We start from the raw sequence: 7686 nt of genomic DNA, 5'->3' as shown, positions 1-7686 counted from the left end.
TATGTAAAAATTGCTTGTATTAATAAGTATTTTTTTTATGAATCTAACTCTTGTCTATTTTACAGTTTAAAAACACAAAATGGATAGACAACCCAATATTTTAAGAGACCTACCCGGAGACATGATTGATGAAATCTTGTCTAGAGTCGGCCAGAATTCCTCGGCACAACTATTTAAGGCGAGATCAGTTTGTAAGACATTCGAAGAACGTTCCAAGAATGTCTTGGTTTATAAGAGACTTTCGTTTGAAAGATGGGGGATATCACATTGGGAAACCCATAAGTTACGATGTGTTTACTTTGACGTATATATTGCGGGGAACCCAAATGCTATTTTACGCAACGGGTTAAGAAATTATTTTGACTCAATATATCCGAATATTGGACTTCGTGATTTAGAAAAAGCGGCTAACATGCAACATAAAGAAGCATGTTATGCTTACGGATTAGTAATGTTCGCTTCTCACCAAAGTGAGAACAAGAACATCGGGCTACAACTATTAAACAAAACATTTCCACAAGTGACGGAGTCGGTAATTGGGGTAAGAAATGAGGTTTTTAGATTATTACGGGACTGTTGGACATTACGTAACCCTCGTCCCTTTGACGACGTTACAAGACGCTGTCTTATCAATGGCCATAACGGTTATGTTCCACAAGACCAAGGATGGGAAGTAGTCCTAGTAAAACCAGAATGCATGACTTGTTTCTGGACGTATGAATTACGTGTCTTTATTGCCTTTGCTGAACGACTTATGTACTAGCTAGAATTATCTTCACAACTATCTTGTATCAAAGTTATTGTGTGCTATATTTCATGCTTTATGTAAAATAAGCGGTATTGTAAGTTTGTAAAATATTGTATAAAAGTTTGAACGTGAAATATTAGACAAAATTACTCAGGTCGTCCTTGAACTTGTACCCAAATCACTAGGGTCGTCTTTAAACTTTTTTTTAACTGGTGTCGTCACTATTCTTTGAAAAAGTAACTCTTGTTGTCCTTCCGCTTAACAGACGTCTATATTTCCGTTAAACTTGATCATGTGAGGATATTTTTGTCATTTAACCACTTCCTTTTGTCACTTTTCCCCATCCCTTTAAATCTTCATATCAATTCAAAAAAATAAGAACCCTAATATTTATAAAATAAGAATCTTAAATATTTATGAGATGGAACTAATCAAATTAAACCCGAATCAAAACCAGACCAAACCAAAAATTATATCAAACAGTCGGTACTCCTCTGTTATCATGTATTTGGGAACATATACGACTTCATATAAAAACCAAGAACGAACTATATGCGTATGTATATATATACGAGCTACAGATACTAATAATCACATAAAATGATAATAAAAATCAACAAATGAAGGAACCAATTTCATCATAACCACTTCCTTTTTGTCTCGCTTTCACTTTTGTTATAACCGAAGGAACCAATTTCATCATACGATTGGACTTGATTCAACAAATGTTGAAACTAATATTCTGGTGGTTTAAATTTTCCGACACCAAATTTATACTAATTAATTGCTTTTGCAATCGATCACCAGCACGACGCCATTGTAGATCTGGAGTTACGGTGGTTCAGAGCTCCATTTGTTGATCGAAATCTCTGAAGTTTAACAGAGAGATAACGTGAGATGGTGGTTTGCAGCGGTGGTCAATGTCTCCAGTCAGATGCGGCGTTTGAGAAGATGATGGTCAATCAACAATCATCACCATCCCCACCCAGTTCATCTACAAACTTCATCATCTCCCTAAAATTTCAACCACCGTCACCGCCACTCAGGTCACCTGCAACATCTCCGCCGTCACGATGATGATACAACGATGATGTTTTTGTTCTCTGCAAGTGACTGATTTAGGGTTTATTCTCTTGTTGCTTTGTATGTAATTTAGTTGCTTTGATTTAGGGTTTACTTTTACTTTGTAAATTATTGTGTTTAATTGGTCTTGAATAATGGGTGGTGATGAGGATGATGAATAGATCATGAAGATGATGAATCCACGAGGAAGATGAAGATGATGATTTATTAAAGGACAAGATTATTAGAGGAATTTAGGTGAAAGTGTTATGGTTTTGGGTAAAGAATTTGGGGTCTGAAATAATGAGAAATATATTGAGGATAAAGATGAAGATAAGGGGTGCAAGACTTAAAGGACGGAAAAAGACTGAAATACCCTCACGTGATACGCACATGATTCAGGTTAACGGTAAGTTTAGACGGTAATGAGACGGAAGGACGACAAACGTTACTTTTTGAAAGAATAGTGACGACCCCAGTTAAAAAAAAAGTTTAAGGACGACCCCAGTGATTTGGGTCAAGTTCAAGGACGACCGGAGTAATTTTGTCGAAATATTATTATAATCAGTTTTTCATATAGAATTGTAGTAGTTGAATTGTATATTAGCTAATAAGTATGAACTTAACGGGTAGGTACTACCCGAATTTAAACTTATAAAACGCTAATATGAAGAAAAAGCTTTTATAAATGAGTTCATATTATGCTACGAAATACTATTAACTACTCTTAATATTCTGTATGCTTAACTTGTTCCATTTGACTATTTTGAAGGAAATGGCACCGACCACTCGACACACCATGAATATGAATGAAGAGGAATTCCGTACTTTTCTAGCTTCAAACATAGCCGCAGTACAGGCTGCGCTACATACCAACAATAACCTTGGATCTGGCAGTACAGGAAATCGTGTAGGATGCACCTATAAAGAATTCACCGCCTGTAAACCTTTGGAATTTGATGGAACCGAAGGACCGATCGGATTGAAACGGTGGACCGAGAAGGTCGAATCGGTGTTTGCCATAAGTAAGTGTACTGAAGAGGACAAAGTGAAGTACGCTACGCATACCTTCACAGGTTCTGCGTTAACATGGTGGAATACCTATCTAGAGCAAGTAGGACAAGACGATGCGTACGCACTACCGTGGTCAGCATTCAAGCACTTGATGAACGAGAAGTACCGTCCCAGAACCGAGGTCAATAAGCTCAAGACAGAACTTAGAGGGTTACGAACCCAAGGATTTGATATTACCACGTACGAAAGACGATTCACAGAATTGTGCCTATTGTGTCCGGGAGCATTCGAAGATGAGGAAGAGAAGATCGACGCGTTTGTGAAAGGATTACCGGAAAGAATCCAAGAAGATATAAGTTCACACGAGCCCGCCTCTATACAACAGGCATGTAGAATGGCTCACAAACTAGTGAACCAGATTGAAGAAAGAATTAAAGAACAGACTGCTGAAAAGGCCAATGTGAAGCAAGTCAAAAGAAAGTGGGAGGAAAACGGTGATAAGAATCACCAATACAACAACAACAGCAATTACAACAATAATCGCAACAATTATCCCAACAATCGCAACATCAATCGCAACTACAACAAACGGCCCAACAACAACAACAACAACAACAGCATCAACTACAACAATCATTCCAACAACAATAATAATCGCAACAACAACAACAATCAGAAGCAGCTATGCCAAAGGTGTGAAAAGTATCACTCGGGGTTTTGCACCAAATTTTGCAACAAGTGTAAAAGAAATGGTCATAGCGCAGCGAAGTGTGAGGTCTACGGACCAGGGGTTAATAGAACGAAAGGAACAAATGGTGTCGGAACGAGTAATGGCGGAGCAAGTAGTGTCAGAGCAAGTTATGCCAATGTAGTTTGTTATAAATGTGGAAAACCGGGCCACATTATTTGAAATTGCCCGAACCAGGAGAACACGAATGGACAAGGCCGCGGAAGAGTTTTCAATATTAATGCTGCAGAGGCACAGGAAGACCCGGAGCTTGTTACGGGTACGTTTCTTATTGACAATAAATCTGCTTACGTTTTATTTGATTCGGGTGCGGATAGAAGCTATATGAGTAGAGATTTTTGTGCTAAATTAAGTTGTCCATTGACGCCTTTGGATAGTAAATTTTTACTCGAATTAGCAAATGGTAAATTAATTTCAGCAGATAATATATGTCGGAATCGAGAAATTAAACTGGTTAGCGAAACATTTAAGATTGATTTGATACCAGTAGAGTTAGGGAGTTTTGATGTGATAATCGGTATGGACTGGTTGAAAGAAGTGAAAGCAGAGATCGTCTGTTACAAAAATGCAATTCGCATTATACGAGAAAAAGGAAAACCCTTAATGGTGTACGGAGAAAAGGGCAACACGAAGCTACATCTTATTAGTAATTTGAAGGCACAAAAACTAATAAGAAAAGCTTGCTATGCTGTTCTAGCACACGTCGAGAAAGTACAAACTGAAGAAAAGAGCATCAATGATGTTCCCATTGCAAAAGAATTTCCCGATGTATTTCCGAAAGAATTACCGGGATTACCCCCACATCGATCCGTTGAATTTCAAATAGATCTTGTACCAGGAGCTGCACCAATAGCTCGTGCTCCTTGCAGACTCGCACCCAGCGAGATGAAAGAACTGCAAAGCCAATTACAAGAACTTTTAGAGCGTGGTTTCATTCGACCAAGCACATCACCGTGGGGAGCTCCTGTTTTGTTTGTCAAGAAGAAAGATGGTACATTCAGGTTGTGTATCGACTACCGAGAGTTGAACAAACTTACCATCAAGAACCGCTACCCACTACCGAGAATCGATGACTTATTTGATCAACTACAAGGCTCGTCTGTTTATTCAAAGATTGACTTACGTTCCGGGTATCATCAAATGCGGGTGAAAGAAGATGATATTCCAAAGACTGCTTTCAGAACACGTTATGGTCATTACGAGTTTATGGTCATGCCGTTTGGTTTAACTAATGCACCAGCTGTGTTCATGGACCTTATGAACCGAGTGTGTGGACCATACCTTGACAAGTTTGTCATTGTTTTCATTGATGACATACTTATTTACTCAAAGAATGACCAAGAACACGGTGAACATTTGAGAAAGGTGTTAGAAGTATTGAGGAAGGAAGAATTGTACGCTAAGTTTTCAAAGTGTGCATTTTGGTTGGAAGAAGTTCAATTCCTCGGTCACATAGTGAACAAAGAAGGTATTAAGGTGGATCTGGCAAAGATAGAAATTGTTGAAAAGTGAGACCCCGAAAACTCCGAAACACATACGCCAGTTTTTAGGACTAGCTGGTTACTACAGAAGGTTCATCCAAGACTTTTCCAGAATAGCAAAACCCTTGACTGCATTAACGCATAAAGGGAAGAAATTTGAATGGAAGGATTAACAAGAGAAAGCGTTTCAGTTATTGAAGAAAAAGCTAACTACGGCACCTATATTGTCATTGCCTGAAGGGAATGATGATTTTGTGATTTATTGTGACGCATCAAAGCAAGGTCTCGGTTGTGTATTAATGCAACGAACGAAGGTGATTGCTTATGCCTCTAGACAATTGAAGATTCATGAGCAAAATTATACGACGCATGATTTGGAATTAGGTGCGGTTGTTTTTGCATTAAAGACTTGGAGGCACTACTTATATGGGGTCAAAAGTATTATATATACCGACCACAAAAGTCTTCAACACATATTTAATCAGAAACAACTGAATATGAGGCAGCGTAGGTGGATTGAATTGTTGAATGATTACGACTTTGAGATTCGTTACCACCCGGGGAAGGCAAATGTGGTAGCCGATGCCTTGAGCAGGAAGGACAGAGAACCCATTCGAGTAAAATCTATGAATATAATGATTCATAATAACCTTACTACTCAAATAAAAGAGGCGCAACAAGGAGTTTTAAAAGAGGGAAATTTAAAGGATGAAATACCCAAAGGATCGGAGAAGCATCTTAATATTCGGGAAGACGGAACCCGGTATAGGGCTGAAAGGATTTGGGTACCAAAATTTGGAGATATGAGAGAAATGGTACTTAGAGAAGCTCATAAAACCAGATACTCAATACATCCTGGAACGGGGAAGATGTACAAGGATCTCAAGAAACATTTTTGGTGGCCGGGTATGAAAGCCGATGTTGCTAAATACGTAGGAGAATGTTTGACGTGTTCTAAGGTCAAAGCTGAGCATCAGAAACCATCAGGTCTACTTCAACAACCCGAAATCTCAGAATGGAAATGGGAAAACATTACCATGGATTTCATCACTAAATTGCCAAGGACTGCAAGTGGTTTTGATACTATTTGGGTAATAGTTGATCGTCTCACCAAATCAGCACACTTCCTGCCAATAAGAGAAGATGTCAAGATGGAGAAGTTAGCACGACTGTATTTGAAGGAAGTTGTCTCCAGACATGGAATACCAATCTCTATTATCTCTGATAGGGATGGCAGATTTATTTCAAGATTCTGGCAGACATTACAGCAAGCATTAGGAACTCGTCTAGACATGAGTACTGCCTATCATCCACAAACTGATGGGCAGAGCGAAAGGACGATACATGAAATGTCCCGTTCTTATTGATTAAAAACGTTCCATATTAATTGATTTCGTTGCGAGGTTTTGACCTCTATATGAGACGTTTTTCAAAGACTGCATTCATTTTTAAAACAAACCATAACCTTTATTTCATAGATAAAGGTTTTAAAAAGCTTTACGTAGATTGTCAAATAATGATAATCTAAAATATCATGTTTACACACGACCATTACATAATGGTTTACAATACAAATATGTTACAACAAAATAAGTTTCTTGAATGCAGTTTTTACACAATATCATACAAGCATGGACTCCAAATCTCGTCCTTATTTAAGTATGCGACAGCAGAAGCTCTTAATAATCACCTGAGAATAAACATGCTTAAAACGTCAACAAAAATGTTGGTGACTTATAGGTTTAACCTATATATATCAAATCATAATAATAGACCACAAGATTTCATATTTCAATACACATCCCATACATAGAGATAAAAATCATTCATATGGTGAACACCTGGTAACCGACATTAACAAGATGCATATATAAGAATATCCCCATCATTCCGGGACACCCTTCGGATATGATATAAATTTCGAAGTACTAAAGCATCCGGTACTTTGGATGGGGTTTGTTAGGCCCAATAGATCTATCTTTAGGATTCGCATCAATTAGGGTGTCTGTTCCCTAATTCTTAGATTACCAGACTTAATAAAAAGGGGCATATTCGATTTCGATAATTCAACCATAGAATGTAGTTTCACGTACTTGTGTCTATTTTGTAAATCATTTATAAAACCTGCATGTATTCTCATCCCAAAAATATTAGATTTTAAAAGTGGGACTATAACTCACTTTCACAGATTTTTACTTCGTCGGGAAGTAAGACTTGGCCACTGGTTGATTCACGAACCTATAACAATATATACATATATATCAAAGTATGTTCAAAATATATTTACAACACTTTTAATATATTTTGATGTTTTAAGTTTATTAAGTCAGCTGTCCTCGTTAGTAACCTACAACTAGTTGTCCACAGTTAGATGTACAGAAATAAATCGATAAATATTATCTTGAATCAATCCACGACCCAGTGTATACGTATCTCAGTATTGATCACAACTCAAACTATATATATTTTGGAATCAACCTCAACCCTGTATAGCTAACTCCAACATTCACATATAGAGTGTCTATGGTTGTTCCGAAATATATATAGATGTGTCGACATGATAGGTCAAAACATTGTATACGTGTCTATGGTATCTCAAGATTACATAATATACAATACAAGTTGATTAAGCT

Source organism: Rutidosis leptorrhynchoides, chromosome 3, assembly GCF_046630445.1.
Source record: "Rutidosis leptorrhynchoides isolate AG116_Rl617_1_P2 chromosome 3, CSIRO_AGI_Rlap_v1, whole genome shotgun sequence".
In the NCBI taxonomy this organism is placed as follows: domain Eukaryota; kingdom Viridiplantae; phylum Streptophyta; class Magnoliopsida; order Asterales; family Asteraceae; genus Rutidosis; species Rutidosis leptorrhynchoides.
Note: the sequence above shows the minus strand (reverse complement) of the source record.